Source organism: Mesoplodon densirostris, chromosome 1 (genome assembly GCF_025265405.1).
Source record: "Mesoplodon densirostris isolate mMesDen1 chromosome 1, mMesDen1 primary haplotype, whole genome shotgun sequence".
In the NCBI taxonomy this organism is placed as follows: domain Eukaryota; kingdom Metazoa; phylum Chordata; class Mammalia; order Artiodactyla; family Ziphiidae; genus Mesoplodon; species Mesoplodon densirostris.
Window position 1 is genome coordinate 154,190,578 of NC_082661.1, and position 20,346 is coordinate 154,210,923.

The 20,346-nt window shown below is 38.0% G+C and overlaps 1 protein-coding gene across 16 annotated transcripts in view; it reads left to right on the plus strand.

Annotated features, from left to right (window-relative positions):
• The window catches only part of APBB2 (amyloid beta precursor protein binding family B member 2), a 392,355-nt gene that overhangs the window by 112,472 nt on the left and 259,537 nt on the right, over positions 1–20,346 (plus strand). For 2 of the 16 annotated variants that reach the window (XM_060110696.1, XM_060110703.1), the window contains one exon: positions 8,830–8,930. The exons of the other annotated variants lie outside the window; for them this stretch is intronic. The gene's annotated coding sequence lies outside the window, so the exon portion shown is untranslated. The remainder of the gene's footprint in view (positions 1–8,829; positions 8,931–20,346) is intronic. 16 annotated transcript variants of the gene reach the window in all.

Consider the following 20,346-nt stretch of genomic DNA (forward strand, 5'->3'; position numbering starts at 1 on the left):
CACACGGAGTATACACATACCACGAAAACAGTTTCTGAGAGCCATCAAGTCTCTGCTAAAATATAAATCCAATGAAAGCAAGGACTTGGAAAATTTTCTCCAAAAACATTTTTTTTTGTTACGGTGAAATATTTGCAGTAGTGAAATACTATTGTCAGTGGAATTAAAAAAAATGATAGCAATATATTTAGTTGAATTTTTTAGCCTTGTATTCACATATTAACCTTAAAATAAAGGATATTTATTCCATCCTGGAAGGATATTTGAAAGAGGATTATGTTGGAAGTCACCAGTCTGTCCACAGAAGTAGAACGAAAAGAGCAAAAGATTAATTATCTGGCCATTAGGATCTCAATATTTGCAGTGGTGTTTAGATTGGAAATACAACTTAGCCCCAGAAAGTGAGCACTTAAAGTGCCTTTCAAATAATTTAGCATTTCTTTAAAATTTAATATAGTCCCTGGTGAAATATTTTCCTTCCATTACACCAGAATATTCCCTTTGTGATATTGCTGTAAAAGTTACTTTTCCATTTTGTAGAAGCAAGGCATCAGTAGGACTTTTGATCCCCACAATAAGCTAAAGACAGTCCCTGTGTTACCAAAGGGACTATGGCAGAAGGATCCCTGCTTACTGAAACTGCTGTCATAGCTGAAAACTTATATGCACAGAAGGATGTTCACAGTTGACTTTTAAGTTAAAAAGAAGGTGGTTATAATGCATAAGTATGCTCTGTATAAATCTAGTCCTGAAGAACTAGTTATATGGAAGTAAACATTAAGGGAGAGGGCAGGGTGGGGGGAGATGGAGGAAAGTCCCTCCTGAAATTTACAAAAGTCACAGGTGAATGTTTCTGACAGTACTTTGAAAACTGTAAGGGGTACTTAAATGAATTGGTGACTTATTTTGGGGGAGATTAGTGCAATTTTAGGGAAAATTCAGAACCCTAAACAACCACCACACTATCTTTTTTTTTTTTCTTTCTTTTTTTTTTTTTTTTTGCGGTACACAGGCCTCTCACTGCTGTGGCCTCTCCCGTTGTGGAGCACAGGTTCCGGCCGCGCAGGCTCAGCGGCCATGGCTCACGGGCCCAGCTGCTCCGCGGCATGTGGGATTTTCCCGGACCGGGGCAGGAACCCGTGTCCCCTGCATGGGCAGGCGGACTCTCAACCACTGTGCCACCAGGGAAGCCCCCACGCTTCCTTTTAACTCCCATTTGTCCTCTACTTTTATTTTTTCCTTAATCACAAATATGTTTTCAAAGACTTCCTTGTTTCAAGTGTTTTATTTAATTGTTTGAAGTAGGTTTCTGGAAACTTGAGTCTATAATATTGACAAAATGTGGATGCACTTTTGAAAAATTAGCCATGGATTATTTTAAAAGAAGCAGAAAATAGCTTCTATTTTATTATCCTGTTTAATACATATATATGTTTATTTTTATGTTAATACTATCAGAGTAGTATATGCTACAAATTATTTGGTATCCTTTCTTTTCCACTTAAATAATGAATTCCCATGCTAATAAATATTTGTCTACAATATTTTTAGTGAAAGAGAAACAGTTGAATCTTAGCTTTTTGTTTAATTTTAGGTGATCCTGGCTTTCAGTTAGAAGGGAGTATAAATATGTGAAATATATGGTGTGGGTTTTTCATCTGTGAACAGAGAATAGACTAGGATTCACCTTCTACAATCTCTACTGTGTTTACTGTAACCAGACATGTTCTGAGCAGGAGGCTTGTGGGACTAAATATGTGTTCAAAATGGTAAATGTCACTGTTTGACGGGTACTGTGTATAAAGCTTGAGTCTTCTTTGGTCCCTTTGTTATATTACAAGAGTGCTGGAGACATCTTTCTCCCGCTTAGCTGTCTTCATCAATATTTCTGTGCCTAAGGAAGGATTCTACCTATGTATTTCTCCCTCCCAAGAAGCTCTTAATATCTCAGATGAGGTGATGGGTACAGAAGGAACGTTTCATAGACTTTGGAATATAATTTATTGGAGCAAATTGAAATCCAAATTAATTGGAGATGCAAAATGTATTATAGACCTTTTCATGCCTTCTCAATTTTAGGTTCATTTATTAAGCCAACATTTTTTGCACAACTACCATGTGCCAGGCACTGTGTTAGGAGCTCATTATACAAAGATGAATGAGATATGCTCTTGCTTTCAGGGAACTTAATTTGAGTTTCAAATTCAGATTCAAATAACATACATTCAGTGTGTACTATGTGATATTCTGGATATTCTCAAATGAGGTGTTTGACCACTAACATTCAGTTCAGTAATGACATTCATTGACCCATCCCTTTCAAAATAAATCATGAATAGAATTTTCTAATCCTTAGGGGTTTTTTTCCATTTTATTTTCCTGAACTTTTGGTACCTGCTACTACTTGTTAAGTTAAATTAGCAAATAGAAAAAAAAAGTTAATGAATAAAAAGCATTTAATCAATAAACTTAGAACAATGATTTAAAAAACGTGTGTATATATTTATACACACATATGTGTACACACACACACACATAATATTTGGGAAGCAGTATGTATATAATGTAGTTGTAATTTCTCCTAGTAGAATAATTCTTGGTTCATGTGGTACAGTTAAATATACCAAGATTTCTGATATTCTGCCCTTAGACTGGCTCCGCTGTCTGAACAAGTGTGGAAGTCATAGTAGTGAGTCACTAGATTGTCACAGTAATTCTTAGGGTAAGGATTATTGAAACTAGGGGGAAAGTAACTCGCCAGCATTCACACAGCTAGAAAAGGTTTGAGTTAGGATTCTAACTCTGATCCATCTAACTTTAAAGCCCATGAGGTATCCATCTGACTCTGGTGAGCTTGTAGGGAAGATGGATTCACAAATGCTGTGGGCCTGCTGAGGAAGGGGCGGTCATTTCCCGAGGAATCAGGAGTCTGTATGACATTGGGCATGTTCCCCATTTTCTCAAAGTCCATCTCTTCATCTTTAAAGAAGAGTTGGTAGTAGGATCTAGCAGGGCATTGGACCAGAGCAATTAAGGAGCATTGGTAAGAAAAGTAGCTAGGCATGTGAGATGGAGAAATAATAGGTCTGACTGGAAGCCACTGCTAGCAATTAACCCGGGGAGTGTGCTGGGAACTGTATTAAGAGTTTCACGTATTTCATCTTATTTAATCCTATATATCAGTTCTGAGAGGTAGGTGTTATTGCCCCATTATAAAGATTTTGAAACTGAGGCTCAGTGAGGTTAAATAACTTGTCTAACGTCACATAGCTAGGGAGTGGAGTGGTCAAGACTTGAACTCAGGTCTGTATGACTCTCATGTTTATGCTTTAACCACTGTGCTATGATCAGAAGTAATCCTTTCTGTGTGTCAAACTCCCTTAACACCCTACTTCAGTCTCTCTGATAGTATATTCTGATTTTATCTTTTATTGTTTTTAACTTGAATTGGGTTATAGTTATTTACATAATGTTTAATAGACTGTTAGGTCTTGAGGCCTGGGATCTAGTCTCATTCACTTTTTTTTTTTGTCTTTCATAACTCTTTGCTCAGTAAAATTTGCATTGATAAGATGAATAATCTCTAAGATATTTTGTCCCTTGAAATTCAGTGTTTTAAAATTATATATGTGAAGCTTCTGTTGAAGTTATATCAAGTGTTACTCAAATTGGGGTAATTGGATTTTAGTTTGATATTTGTTTACTTATTTATCTATTTAGTTGTTTGATATCTAGATTGATCTCTAAAGTTTCAGGAAATTCCTAATTGCCATTTTATCTTGTGACTTGCTGTCCAAAACTGAAGCTGAGACTAAAATGCACTTCTTGTAAGCCCTTTTGGAGGCTGGAAAGCTGTGCTTGCTGCTTCAATGCTATGGCAGGTATAAAACTGTCTTAAATGATACTTTTGAGTCCATAAAAAATACTACACCATCATTCATGCAGGTAGGGACCTCAGTTTGTGAAAATATGTGGAGCCCTTGTGTTGACGGTTACTCCTGTTGGTCCTGGCTGCTTTCAGATTTAGACAACAAACGGAAGTACTTTTCTGGTTCAGGGCATATTATGGGAGACCGTTGGGGTCAGGCTGCATAGGTTTACACCCTAGTTTCTTGGTTTATGAACTCTGTGACTCATGACAAGAAAGCATCTGTAAAATGAAGATGGATAAGAAAACAGGTTGTTATAATAGGTTCGTGTACTTGGTTCACTGGGAATTTAGGGAGAAAATATCCGTATTCAGATGGGAGCCACTTTTGCTCAGATACTCTTTAAAGGAGGCCAAAACTGTGAGCTCGTAGGACAGAATTTAACGGTTCAGTATTACAGCCCGTGTTTATCCCTAACCCTTTGCTGTTTTTAAACCAGAGTTCACGTTCTCTTGTAACTACTGCATTTATTTTCCTGTACTCTAAGGAGGTAGTTTAGGCTTTGCTTCATGTTCTGTATGCTGGAGCAGAGTAGGAAACGACGTCTTTTAAGAAAATAGAAAATGTTACTCAAGATCAACATTGCCTCTGGGCTTTGAAAAACTCTGGGGTTTCTTTCATCTTCCAAGAGAGCTGTGAGGAAGGAAAACAAACCCTGGGGAAGTTTCATAGCTTGTCTCTGCCACTGTTACTGGAAAAGGGGAAAGTAAGGGCCCATAAATAGCTGTCATGGTCGCAGTTGATGGCAGGTTCAGGTGTGCTAGAAATAAAGCACAGGGAGCTGCTTATTTCCACGGCTGCTGCTCGGCCTGACAGCAGGAGAATGGGTCTCAGAATGTGGCTCTACAGTGAAAACAAAGTGTCCCGTCCATCACAGGCATGCATTTCATAAATTTCAATTTGCACAAAGATTCATGATGTGATTCCCTTTTGAGGTTTAATATCTTAGATTGCTAACAAGTTGGGTAAAAATACTCTTCAGCCTCAGCCTTATTCTTGTAGTTTTTGATTGCTTAGTTTTGCACTTTGAAGGAAGGGCACGCTTGGCCTGTACCTTCTTGATGGTGAAAAGCAGGAGCTATCAATAAATGCTGAATTTAAAAACCATTTCCAGGGTTACCTTCCCCCACTACGTGACCCTTGCAAAAAAGCTTTAGTCTGCTGTAAGCTGGTAATCCCTTAATACATGGATACCCTGGTGGGGAAAATAAAATCGGATTGTATACCTTTCCCATTTACTTGTGGACTAATTGTTGTTCTCCTGCATTTAAAAGCAGATGTTATATATGGTCTTTATTATGTTGAGGAAAGTTCCCTCTATGCCTACTTTCTGCAGGGTTTTTATCATAAATGGGTGTTGAATTTTGTCGAAAGCTTTCTCTGCATCTATTGAGATGATCATATGGTTTTTCTCCTTCAATTTGTTAATATGGTGTATCACGTTGATTGATTTGCATATATTGAAGAATCCTTGCATTCCTGGAATAAACTCCACTTGATCATGGTGTATGATCCTTTTAATGTGCTGTTGGATTCTGTATGCTCGTATTTTGTTGAGGATTTTTGCATCTATGTTTATCAGTGATATTGGCCTGTAGTTTTCTTTCTTTGTGCCATCTTTGTCTGGTTTTGGTATCAAGGTGATGGTGGCCACGTACAATGAGTTTGGGAGTGTTCCTCCCTCTGCTATATTTTGGAAGAGTTTGAGAAGGATAGGTGTTAGCTCTTCTCTAAATGTTTGATAGAATTCGCCTGTGAAGCCATCTGGTCCTGGGCTTTTGTTTGTTGGAAGATTTTTAATCACAGTTTCAATAATAAAGGCCATATATGACAAACCCACAGCCAACATTGTCCTCAATGGTGAAAAACTGAAACCATTTCCACTAAGATCAGGAACAAGACAAGGTTGCCCACTCTCACCACTCTTATTCAACTTAGTTTTGGAAGTTTTAGCCACAGCAGTCAGAGAAGAAAAGGAAATGAAAGGAATCCAAATCGGAAAAGAAGAAGTAAAGCTGTCACTGTTTGCAGATGACATGATACTATACATAGAGAATCCTAAAGATGCTATCAGAAAACTACTAGAGCTAATCAACGAATTTGGTAAAGTAGCAGGATACAAAATTAATGCACAGAAATCTCTGGCATTCCTATACACTAATGATGAAAAATCTGAAAGTGAAATCAAGAAAACACTCCCATTTACCATTGCAGCAAAAAGAATAAAATATCTAGGAATAAACCTACCTAAGGAGAAAAAAAACCTGTATGCAGAAAATTATAAGACACTGATGAAAGAAATTAAAGATGATACAAATAGATGGAGAGATAATACCATGTTCTTGGATTGGAAGAATCAACATTGTGAAAATGACTCTACTTTCCAAAGCAATCTACAGATTCAATGCAATCCCTATCAAACTACCACTAGCATTTTTCACAGAACTAGAACAAAAAAATTTCACAATTTGTATGGAAACACAAAAGGCCCCAAATAGCCAAAGCCATCTTGAGAACGAAAAACAGAGCTGGAGGAATCAGGCTTCCTGACTTCAGACTATACTACAAAGCTACAATAATCAAGACAGTATGGTACTGGCACAAAAACAGAAAGATAGGTCAATGGAACAGGATAGAAAGCCCAGAGATAAACCCACGCACCTACGGTCACCTTATCTTTGATAAAGGAGGCAGGAATGTACAGTGGAGAAAGGACAGCCCCTTCAATAAGTGGTGCTGGGAAAACTGGACAGGGACATGTAAAAATATGAGATTAGATCACTCCCTAACACCATACACAAAGATAAGCTCAAAATGCATTAAGGACCTAAATGTAAGGCCAGAAACTATCAAACTCTTAGAGGAAAACATATGCAGAACACTCTATGACATAAATCACAGCAAGATCCTTTTGGACCCACCTCCTAGAGAAATGGAAATAAAGACAAAAATAAACACATGGGACCTAATGAAACTTCAAAGCTTTTGCACAGCAAAGGAAACCATAAACAAGACCAAAAGACAACCCTTAGAATGGGAGAAAATATTTGCAAATGAAGCAACTGACAAAGGATTAATCTCCAATATTTATAAGCAGCTCATGCAGCTCAATAACAAAAAAACAAACAACCCAATCCAAAAATGGGCAGAAGACCTAAATAGACATTTCTCCAAAGAAGATATACAAACTGCCAACAAACACATGAAAGAATGCTCAACATCATTAATCATTAGAGAAATGCAAATCAAAACTACAATGAGGGGCTTCCCTGGTGGCGCAGTGGTTGAGAGTCCGCCTGCCGATGCAGAGGACAGGGGCTCGTGCCCCGGTCTGGGAGGATCCCACATGCCGCGGAGAGGCTGGGCCCGTGAGCCATGGCCGCTGAGACTGCGCGTCCGGAGCCTGTGCTCTGCAACGGGAGAGGCCACAGCAGTGAGAGGCCCGCGTACAGCAAAAAAAAAAAAAAAAAAACTACAGTGAGATATCATCTCATACCAGTCAGAATGGCCAGCATCAAAAAATCTAGAAACAATAAATGCTGGAGAGGGTGTGGAGAAAAGGGAACCCTCTTGCACTGCTGGTGGAGGAAATGTGAATTGGTACAGCCACTATGGAGAACAGTATGGAGGTTCCTTAAAAAACTAAAAATAGAACTACCATATGACCCAGCAATCCCACTACTGGGCATATACCCTGAGAAAAACCCTAATTCAAAAAGAGTCATGTACCAAAATGTTCATTGCAGCTCTATTTACAATAGCCCGGAGATGGAAACAACCTAAGTGTCCATCATCGGATGAATGGATAAAGAAGATGTGGCACGTATATACAATGGAATATTACTCAGCCATAAAAAGAAACGAAACGGAGCTATTTGTAATGAGGTGGATAGACCTAGAGTCTGTCATACAGAGTGAAGTAAGTCAGAAAGAAAGACAAATACCGTATGCTAACACATATATATGGAATTTAAGAAAAAAAATGTCATGAAGAACCTAGGGGTAAGACAGGAATAAAGACACAGACTTACTAGAGAATGGACTTGAGGATATGGGGAGCGGGAAGAGTAAGCTGTGACAAAGCGAAAGAGCGGCATGGACATATATACACTACCAAACGTAAGGTAGATAGATAGTGGGAAGCAGCCGCATAGCACAGGGAGATCAGCTAGGTGCTTTGTGACCGCCTGGAGGGGTGGGATAGGGAGGGTGGGAGGGAGGGAGATTCAAGAGGGAAGAGATATGGGAACATATGTATATGTATAACTGATTCACTTTGTTATAAAGCAGAAACTAACACACCATTGTAAAGCAATTTTACTCCAATAAAGATGTAAAAAAAAATAAAAGGCAAATGCAAAAAAACCCCAAAAAAACAGATGTTAAACTCTCCCTTTGATGTTCCACAGCAGACAGACTCCAGTTGTGTGTTCCAACTTCTGATGCATATCTGTTGTTAAATGAAGATCAGCTTTGGCAGATTACAGTTTGATGGTTACATTTTGACCTGGATCCACAGAACAGAGTGGCAATTTAGTCTTTCATCTGACACACATTTAGTGGGTTCCTGCCTGGCCCTTTACATAAATTATTTTCAAATCTCACAAATACCACAAAAACCTAGCAAACTTGATAGTGCTATCTCTATTTTATAGATAAGAAAAATAAGGCATAGAGAATGATTAGAAAACTTGCCCAGGGTAACATTGCTATTAAGTGGCTGGGATTTGATCTGGGGTTTTTGGCTGACTCCAAAGCTGTTACTGTGGTGGGGAGCGGGGGAGGGAGTGGGGAGACTGCCTTTTGAGAGGAGTTGTTCAGTGGAGCAAAGATCTTGAGGTGTTGACATAAAAAAGAAGTCATTAACCATGAGCCCGTCATTCATTCATTTATTCAACAGATATTTATTGAGTGTCTATTTTGTGCTAGACACTCTGAAAGGTGCTGGAAATTCAGTGATGGGCAAGACATAATCCTTCACCAGCTTCAAGGAGGAAAAAGGTATGCAAGAAAGAGTGTTCCCCTCCAAAGGCTGCGGTGTCTTGCTTGGGAGAGCAGAAGAGCTTTTATAAAGTTGTTTTAAGATGTGGGAATTTTGACGCCTTAATCAAAGTTGTTTAGTTTATTCTTCTTTTATATCAATGTATATACTGTACTAAATTATCTACAAATAAATAGAGAGGTGGCTTCACTAGGAAACTTGGCAACCGTACTCCTTGGTTGGGCTGCTTAGGACATGCAGAAATGGAGGCTGGAGTGAAATGGTATTGAGGTTTTTATTTTCTTTAATTTATTTGGTTGCGCCGGGTCTTAGTTGTGCCTCACGGGCTCCTTAGTTGCAGCTCGCTGGCTCCTTAGTTGTGGCATGCGAACTCTTAGTTGCGGCAGGCATGTGGGGTCTAGTTCCCTGACCAGGCATTGAACACAGCACCCCTGCATTGAGGGCGTGGAGCCTTAACCACTGCGCCACCAGGGAAGTCCCCTGTATTGAGTTTTAAACAAAGTGTGGTGAATAAAAATTTGAACAATGAGCTGGCAAGGACTGAATCTAATTCAGTTTTGGGATCCCCATTTTATGTAGGAGGACTTAGCACAGTGCCTGGTATGTAGCAAGTTCCTAGTAATTCTGGTTTACTGGTTCAGTGATGAGACATAAAATAAGAGAGGGAAAAGGAAGTTTGTGAGTTGTGGGGTGTGTGGGAGATAAGGTAATATCGAGGAGGAGTGTGAGGGTAGCCATAAAATAATCGGATAAATAAATAAGGAGAGCACACGACATATGACAGACTTGATTCATATGTACAAACCCTTTTAATATCCAAGGCAGGGAGGAGCTGTGTTTATGTAATCTGGAAATGCCATTGCGTTTGGGTGCCTGAGAGAGAATGCAGCTTTCTCTTGACCTTCTGATTGGACTCTTCTGACTTTCTATTCACACATGAACCCACTCTACCCCCTTTCCCACCATGAACTTTATTTCACTTTTTTGAGACTTTCAGCTTTTAAGCATGGTGTTTGGTTCTTTAATAAGCAGGGTGGCAATATGTGTCAGTTTGCTGGGACAGTCCTGACTGTGCCTGTTGCTATTTTTGATAATGCCCCCTTTCAGAACCAAGTGTTCTGGTTTGGATGATAAATTAAATGGCCACCCTACTAATAAGGGAATTTGGTGACGTTCTGTATCATTAAAAAAAATAATCTTTACAGCATTCAGACTACTTTGATGAATTACCTTAATGTGGATGTAGTACCTGTAAAATTTCGAAGCAGACTAGTGTCTGATCTCTTATAATAAGTAGGAAGAAGAGAAAATGAGCGGTACCTGAAAAGATTCAGATGTAGAGAGATATAAGCCAATTTCAACAAGAATTTTAATTACAGCTAATGACTGGCATAGCCTATGAGAAAGGGCATTTAAAGACTGTTCTGATGATGGGCAGTGTTGAGGGAATCTAGCATCTTTTGAGATAATCTTGTCTTGATTGCTAGTTTTTATATAGAGTTTCAGTGTTTCCACAGCAGTGGTAATTTAATTCAGATGTACTTTCATTTGTTCTCTAAGTAGAAAGTAGAAGAAATAATTTCTTAGAACAGAGGTTTTGTCAGAGGTTTAAATAAATGACCAGAGGGGAAGTTGTTGAATTCAAGTTTTTTCCTTAAATCTGTTAAATTGTGTCTTTTGTAATAATAATAATAATATTTTAATAGTAATATTTTAATCAAGTGAGATTCACATAGGGATTCAGTGCACATTAATAGAATATATGCTGGGGCTTTTCTCTTAATAAATAGGATTAAATTGGTTTTATAGTTCGCATACATGGATTTGAAGACATGAACTAGTATTTTGTCACACAGATATATGTAAAAGCTTTTTAGGTATTCAGGTAACACTTGACAATAATTGCAGCATGAGAGTTGGGTAGGATTAAAATCATGCTTGTTAGGCCAGTCTTTTCCATATTAATATTGATATTTTATGAGATAAGGATGCATTTACCTTCAAGTCCCATAGTTTCTTGTTCCCTGCAATGTTATCTTTCATAGGAGGATAGATTTCCAGAGTAGAGGGACTGTTTCTATACAACCTTAAAATTCTGTTTGTTTTGGAATAAAATTCTGGCTCTGCCTCAGGCTATCTGTGGGTGAGTTCTTTCTCTGAGCCTCGGTTTTCTAGCCTATAAAGTGGGAATAATGGTATCTATTGCTTAGAGTTTATTAATATAGTGTTTATTCATTCCTGCATCTGTGATAAGCACTAACAAAAAGGTTAATGTTCTCCAAGTCTTAGGAATCAATAGCAGAAACTGAGATGGAGAGACATATATTATTGTTGGAAGGATGAGACTCAAAATAGTTGACAACCAGATGCTGGCCAATCAGAATGGATGCTGACTATAAACATTGGACAGTCATCACAGTGCTCACCTACTGAATATCATTCTATGTTATCAGTATCAGGAAATCTGTTTAACCTGTGATGATTTGCAAGAAACCCATTGTGTCTCCTAGTTATAAATTAATGCTTCCTCTTCTGAGGTGATCGGGAAAGGACACCATCTTCATATGATGAGGTGAGCCTAGCTCTCATGACTGGATTCCTGTCCCAAGGTTCCCTTTTCTTTGGGGACCTTGCTAATCATTGCTGCCAGCACTGTGATAGCTCTGCTATCCCACTCTGCTTTCCTATTTCCCACTCCATCCTTAGCTTGGAAACATGTCCTTAATTCTCTATAGTAGATAAAAGTTGAGTTTATGACCTTTAACAAAACGCTGAGAGTCCCGTAAAATTGCTACTAGATATGGCATACTGAGACCCATCCTCACTGGGCCCTTACAAGGCTACCTCTCTGGCCTAGACCACCAGCCCCCTCTCCCAGAAGTGACTATCAGCATATTTAGTTGTAGAGGCCAGGCATCAAATAGATTAAGGCCCTGGAAGAGGGAAGATTTCTGCCAGGTCTTTCCTTCCCAGTTTTCATTTCTTATCTCAGGCTCTGCCTCTTCCCAGAATAACTGACACTGGGAAATCCACCTCTCACAGGGCAGATCCTAACCGCTTACCCCAGGGATGGGACGACAATAGCCACAGCTGTCAAAAAATGCAGAATCCGTGCAAAGGCTTCCATATAATCCTAGAAGGTTCCTTTCCTAAGGCAGGCATGAGTTGATTTAATCATATTGGGCATATACTGATGTGGTCAAGAATCTTTAAGAAATTGTTTTGTGATCACCTCACACCTGTTAGAATGGCTGTCATCAAAACTACAAGAGATAAAAAAAGTGTTGGTGAGGATGTGGAGAAAAGGAGCTCTTATGCACTGTTGGTGGGATCGTAAAATCGTGCAGCCACTATGGAAAACAGTATGGAGGTTCTTCAAAAAATTAAAAATTAAAAATAGAACTACCATAAGGTCCAGCAATTCCACTTGTGGGTATATGTCTGAAGGAAATGAAATCACTATCTCGGAGAGATATATTTGTTCCCCCATGTTCATTGCAGCATTGTTTACAATAGCCAAGACATGCAAGTATCCGTTACCAGCTGAATGGATAAAGAAACTGTAGCATATATATCCAGTGGACTATTATTCAGACATCATAGAGAAGAAAATGCTGCCATTTGCAACAACATGGATGGACCTTGAAGGCATTATGTTAAGTGAAATAAGTCACACAGAGAAAGACAAATACTGTGATCTCACCTATATGTACAATCTAAAAAAATCCTGAATTTACAGAAACAGAGAACAGATTGGTGGTTGTCTGAGGTGAGGGGTTTGTGGGTGGGAGAGGTAGTCAAAAGGAACAAACTTCCAGTTATAAGATAAATAAGTCATGGGGATGTAATGTGCAGCGTGGTGACTGTAGTTAACAATACTGTACTGTGTATTTGAAAGTTGCTAAGAGAGTAGATCCTAAAAGTTCTCATCACAAGAGAAAAAAACTTTAACTATACATGATGATGAATGTTAACTAACTTACTGTGGTGATCATTTAAATTTGAATAAATACACATCACGTCATTATATTGTGCACCTTAAACTAATACAGTGTTATATGTCAATTATAGCTCAATAAAACTGGAAAGAAAAAGAAATCATTTTGTGGGGAGATTTTTTCCTGCCAGCAGACTAAGGTGGTACTCCCAACCTGAAGCTCAGGAGTTTTATTAGGGAAGACAGAGGAACACTGGAAACCTAGGTTCTAGTCCGGGTTTTGCTAACTGCTAGTTGTGTGACCTTGAGTTACATAGGTACCCCTTCCTGGGGTCCTCATTTTCTTATCCATAAAATGATTTTCACATGTAATATGATTTTAAAGGTCTTTGTCAATCAGAAATTCTATGCATCTATAATAACTCCTAAAAATGCACAGTACAGGGCTTCCCTGGTGGCGCAGTGGTTGAGAGTCCACCTGCCAATGCAGGGGACACAGGTTCGTGCCCCAGTCCGGGAAGATCCCACATGCCGCGGAGTGGCTGGGCCCATGAGCCATGGTCACTGAGCCTGCGTGTCCGGAGCCTGTGCTCCGCAACGGGAGAGGCCACAGCAGTGAGAGGTCCACGTACCGCAAAAAAAAAAAAAAAAAATTGCACAGTACAATTTTTGAACAAATTGATCCTCTCTGTATCTGATGGTGGTGATTACCTTCCTTGACACTGCCCTGGTTTGTGACTGTAGCTGTTCTGTGGAGACCCAGGTATCTGTTGCTGGAAAAGGCCTTTCCACCCATTATCTGATATTATACTATTCCGTTGGTATGCTTTTCAAGTGCAGTGGCAGAACAGGCTCACCAAGTCTCCCCTGTGATTGTCTCGTGCAAAAAGTTGTGAATTTGGTCCATTGTCAGCCTGAATGTTAGTGATGATGCCACCCTATTTTAAACGTTGAATCCTCTGTATGTCTGAATGGTAGCTTCCAATTCGCAATGTTCAATATATTACTTTATAGGTTGATTAAGTATTATTAATGTCTGTTGGTAACTTGGAGCAATTCACCCTTAAAACTTATTGAAAGAGAGAATATGTGTGGACTTCACAATTGCAGAAATGTCTTTGGGGTTTTGATAAGGATTCCATTGAATATGTGTATCACTTTGGGTAGTATTGACATCCTAACAATATTAAGTCTTCCAGTCTATGAATGAAGGATATCTTTCCATTTATTTGACTTTTCTTGAATTTCTTTCAGCCACATTTTGCAGTTTTCAGTGTATAAGCCTTTTGCCTCCTTGGTTAAGCTTATTCCTAAGTATTTTATTCTTTTTTGATTCTATTATAAATAGAATTGTCTTTAGTTTTCATTTTGGATTGTTCATGGTTAATGTATAAAAATGCAACTGATTTTTGTGTGTTAATTTTATATCCTGTAACTTTGCTGAATTTGTTTATTAGTTCTACCATTTTTTTTCTCTTTTTTTCTGGAATCTTTAGTGTTTTCTACATCTGTGATGGGTTTTCATGTCATCCGTGAACAGAAATAATTTTACTTCTTCCTTTCCAGTTTGGATGCTTTTTATTTATTTTTCTTACCTAATTGCTCTGGGTAGGACTTCCAGTACTATATTGAGCAGAAGTGGCAAGAGTGAGTATTCTTGCCTAGTTCTTGATCTTAATGGAAAAGCTTTCATCCTTTTCCATTATTGAGCATATTGTTAGCTGTGGGTTTTTCATATAAGGCCTTTATTTTGTTGAAGTAGTTTCCTTCTATTCCTAATTTGTTGAGTGTTTTTTATCATGAAAGAGTACTGAATTTTTCAGGTTTATTTTCTGCATCAATTGAGATGATCAGGTGATAATTTTTTTCCTTCATTCTTTTAATGTGGTGTATTACATTGGTTGATTTTCATATGTTGAACCATCTTTGCATTCCAGCAATAAACGCCACTTTTAATATGCTGTTGCATTCTGTTTGCTAGTATTTTGCTGAGGATTTTTCCATCAGTATTCATAAGGGATAATGGTCTGTAGGGATTTGTTTGTTTGTCTGTTTTATGTAGAAAACTTTCATTGGTATTAGTGTAATGCTAGCTTCATAGAATGGGTTTGGAAGTGTTTCCCCCTCTTTAATTTTTTTAGGAGGACTTGAGAAGGATTCTTCTTTTTTAAATGTTTGATAGAATTTACTGGTAGAGCCATCTGGTCCTAGGCTTTTCTTTCTGAGATTACTGATCAGTTTTGTTATTAGTTATAGGTCTGATTTTCTTTCTTCATAATTCCATCTTGGTAGGTGTTTTTAGAAATGTACCCATTTCATCTAGGTTGTCAAATTTGTTACCATACAGTTGTTCATAGTACTCTTTTATAATCCTTTTTATATCTTTACAATTGGTAGTAATGTTCTCTTTTTTATTTCTGATGTTAGTTATTTGAGTCTTCTTTCCTTTTTTTTTAGTCTAATTAAAGGTTTGTCAATTTTGTTGGACTTTTTAAAGAACCAAACTCTTGGCTTTGTTGATTTTTCCCAGAGGTTGGCTTTTATGACTTTTATTCATTCTTAGAGTAAGCAAACTGATGTTTATATTAGTTTAGTATTAGACTTCTGTATTTTGTTTTTGTTATTTGGCAATGAGTAAGACCCCTTTGCCTTACATATGTAGATGTATGAAGGGTTTAAATAATCAGTGCTTTTAAAATAATGCGCTTGACATTTTTTTCTTCTTGGGTGATATTTTTGTCTCACTGCTTATTGTGGTTTGTTCTTACAGTTTGTTGCATTGTTGTGGTTACTCTCTCAGGGATAGTTAAGGTGGTGTCCCATGATTTGGTTTCCAACTGGAAAGTTCCTTACAGTTTCTTCATGTTAAACTGCTAAAAGTTCAGGTGAGATTAATTAATTTCCATTATTATTTTAAGTAAAAAGCCAATTATTTATAGAAATGCGTGAACTTAGGGAGGAAAGCTTAGAGGACTAGGTAGAAAATTACAAATTTTAATTCTGTTTTTGTGAACCATGATGCTTCATTCACTGATGTGGACTTACTGCCTCTTCCCATCTTACTCCTCCATGCAAAAATTTTGAGGTTACCAAAATTCAGTCAGTGGCCCTCTCTGTGATTATAAACCAACAGGAAGCTTCAGCATTACTTTCAAGGGAATGCCACTCAAAGCAATTCATTTCATAGCCCCCACCCTACCCCGAGCTAAAAAATCTTGTCTAGGCCTGTTGGCTTACCTTAATTACTTCTTCTTCTTCTTTTTTTAATTAATTAATTAATTATTTTTGGCTGCATTGGGTCTTTGTTGCTGCACATGGGCTTTCTCTAGTTATAGCAAGCGGGGGCTACTCTTCATTGCGGTGCTCAGGCTTCTCGTTGCGGTGGCTTCTCTTGTTGCGGAGCACAAGCTCTAGGTGTGCGGGCTTCAGTAGTTGTGGCTTGCGGGCTCTAGAGCGCAGGCTCAGTAGTTGTGGCGCACAGGCTTAGTTGCTCTGCGGCATGTGGGATCTTCCCAGACCAGGGCTCAAACCCGTGTCCCCTGCATTGGCAGGTGGATTCCCAACCGCTGTGGCACCAGGGAAACGCTTAATTACTTCTTGGTAGTCCATTTATTCAATCCATTTGGACCAGGTATATTTGATCTCAGGGGTATGATGAAGACTTGACTTCTGTTGTGTGATGTCCTTGTTTCTTTCATTATCCCAATCTTTATATAGACTTATTTGTGAGTCAAATAATTTATTTTGATAAGAGATTTCTATCACTTTCCCCATATATTTGATAGTTTCTTGTTATCTAGAAATCACTTTTATTTCACCAATAAAATAGTTTCTTGTACAGTTGCTTTATTCTGTTTATTCTTTCTTCTGTCTCATTGATTCTAAGACATACATCTTTCACATTTTGACATTCTTGAAATTTGATGTATCTTGCAATTGCTGACATCTTATAACTATTCTTGGCAGCACTTTTGTTTTTATTCTTAGCACATAAAATAGTGGTGTAGCTTCCAATAGCACTTAGATTTGATTAAATAAGTTACTATTAATAATCATTGTAACAATTACTGTTAGACATATAATGTTAAAATGCTACTTTTGCAAGAATCTGTAATGGCAATATAACAGTTTTACAATAGGAGCTATAAATGATGATGTAAATATCAAGTATTACAAAAAGTTTAGAGTGGAAAAATCACCTATAAGCTCCAAATCTATTTACTTAAACAAGTATTTTTGTGTGTATTTCATTTCAGTCTTTTTTAACATATGTATATATTTTTATTTGGTTGTAGTTGTAGTATACATCTTATTTTGACCCCTTCTTTTTTATTATTGTTACATCTTAATTTCCTCTGTTGCAGGCCTTCATGTTTGTCATTTTTAATGGTTCCGTAATCTATCCAATCTTTGACCGTAATAAAACAGCACATTGCCCAATTGTTGAAAATTCAGAATATTGCCATTTTTCTATGATGAATAAAGCTTCAGTGAACACCTCTTTTGCGTATTTTTTTATTCTTAATTTTGACCATTTTCTTAGTAAAATATAACTTTGTAGAAGCCTTCTAAACTTTGTTTTATTGTCAAGAATCAATCTTTGTATTCAGATAAATCACCAAATAAATAGCTACTATTTTAGTGCCGTTCATCATTCATCATCAGTATATTGGATTATTCTGTGTTCAGTAGTGCCAAGAGCTAAGTATTAAAAGTTCAATAGGGCACACCTCTGACCTGTAATATCTCATAGTCCAGTGGGAGACTCAGACTGGTCAAAAACAAATACAGCAATATGAGTGATGTTGGAAAGATATGGTAAAGTTTCTTAGTTGCATGAAGTTGACTTTGACAGTATTGTTGATTGGTATCCTTTATGATATAAGAGGTGTGGATGTATTCATGTCACATAAAATCTTTTAAGTGTGTATAATAGGCTTAATGATATGACAGAAATTGGTCTCTTTTGACCTATCCAACCTCTTGTCCTTCACACTTAAATCTTTCTGGGGGGCTTGTGATCCAGTGTTCATCAGTGTTTCATGTCTCTGCAATATGCTAAGTTCCCTGTTGCCAGTAGGTGTGTCACATGCCGCATTCCTGTTCCACACCTACTACAAACTGCTGTGCTTGTAGTAAATGTTGAAGGATTGGTGTTCATTTGACTTGCTTTCAGTTACTACTTTCTAAAGTGAGTGATAATATTTCACCATTTTATAGTTTCCTTAGAACTTCATTGACTGTCAGTTTACATTGTGTGATATTGGTGAAACCAATGCCATTTTAGTTACATCTTGTCATTTGTTTAAAAAATTTAGATTAAGAAGGTGTTTGAGAGATTATATAGTCATATAGAGATTCTTATAGTAAAAGCTTTTTTAAAATCTGCTACTTGTGATGGTTGGAAGCAGAACCTATGCAGAATGAAACAAAACCCCTCAGTGTGAATTTCTGAATGATCTCTTAAGCCATTGGAGAGGGGAGAAAAACAAAGAAATATTTCTATATACCTAAATATTAATTCAGGCTTTGGATATAGTGAGTCTATTTTGGAAGTAGCTTTTAGGGTTTCACCATTTTGAAATTCAGTAACTAGCTGTGAATTTGCCTCCTTTATACTTATGTGTCAGAAACTGAGACTTATTTTAAAATTTCTCACAAAAGTAGTCTTGGAAAAAGCTTTTGAGACTGATTTCTTGGGATCCCCCCACCTTTTCATTTCTGAAACCTAAGTAGCAAAATCAAAACCTGTGCTTTGTTCTGTACAGAGCTGTGGTGATTAGATTGCATATTTACTTTGACACACGCATGTTGCTGTGTGGAATCACTGTCCGTTGTAATCTCCAAATGAAACAGGGAGCTGGGGGCGGGGTGGTGTTCTGGGATTAACTGAGATGAATTTATCTCAGCTTTTCAAAACACTGTGTGAGCACAATATAATTCACCTGGGCAACTGTGGAATAAAACTCTTGTTTTAGTGGCCATTAGATATTTCATGGGAACTGACGGCACAGGAGAAGAATATATGGTAAAGATGCTTTGGCAGTTGATAGAATTTGAAGTAGCATTTACATCACCGACTGAAATACAATTAATTTTTTTTCCAAGATGATTTATATAGCCTGACTTCTGTGACTGAGGGATTGATCTCTTGGCAAGTCTTTATGAAATAACACCACAGGAGGGGAAATCATGTGCGTACATCAGGCTTTGCATTTACTTTGTTAGCCTTCTTTACAGAGTGCGTGTAATCTTGTTCAGTATGACTAACAAAAACTGTAACTGTACTTTGTCATGAAAGACTTCCTCAGTTTCCAGAAACAATGGGCACCACAGAGAGAGGCTTTCTTTCTTTCCATCCACATTTCTATTAATGTCCTGATTTCACTTTACTCTTTTATGAAGCCCTTTTGGTCACATCAACAGTTTGTTCTAATCTATCTATCTTAACTTCTAGCTTCGTCTGCAAAATTTGTGTGGTTAGCCCAACACACAAGCAGATAAATTGCCTAGGGTTCAGCTTTCTCAGTCTTGGAACTAAATATGCTGCAGTAGGCTGAGCTGATGGATGTAGCTTTTCAGCAATATTGATGTTTCTACAGCTGAATATAAATCTTTGGATGCCTTGGTTTGCATTTTCATATTCATGTGCGGTTCTTGACCACTGGTTTTCAAATAGCTTCAGTTCTCAGAAAGCTCTGTGTTAAGTAGAAAGACAAAGAAAATTGTTCTTCCTCACCCACTGCTCTTCTGCCCACTCACAACAGTAAGAATCGTGAGCACAAGTCTTTTGCCAAATGTGAGTAGTGACAACTCCCAATTCACAAACTGATTACACGCTCGTGGCTTGTTGTCAATCAGTTAGTGGTTTTGAACTTGGAATTTGTTTTCTAATGAGAGAAAAGAATTCAAAGAATAGATGAGCCCACTAAAACTTTTAACCCATAACATTCCAGCAGTATAGTTTTATTTGTACTTTAAAACCTAACCTTCCCCCATGTTTCCCTGTGGAAAAATGTCCTTGATTCTGCTTTGGTATCATAAGGAACGTAAACGTTTCATTCTTAACTTCAGGAGATGGCCACCTATCTCCCCCTGTGTATCCTGGGGCAATGTATCAGGCAGGGTTCTGAGACAGAAACAATGGAGACTGGCTGAATGCTTTACACAGAGAAGTAATTTATGGAGATGCTGTTGGGTGGTTTCTAGAACTGCTAAAAGTTAGGAAAAGGTCAGGAGCAATTAGAGACTACACAGCCAGATTCATAGCCCAGGTCATATGTTATGATTAGTTCTATGCAGGGTGGACCCTGTCACTGAACACAGGATCATGCTGGTTCACACTGACCACACCATGGGGACCAGACACTTGCTACCACCTCTGTCACCTCAGCCTTTGCTGCCTCTGGGCACTAGATGTTGTTGCCATTGCCCTCACCCACAATAAGTTCCTCCTGCCCCTGTCTCCAGCTTTAGAT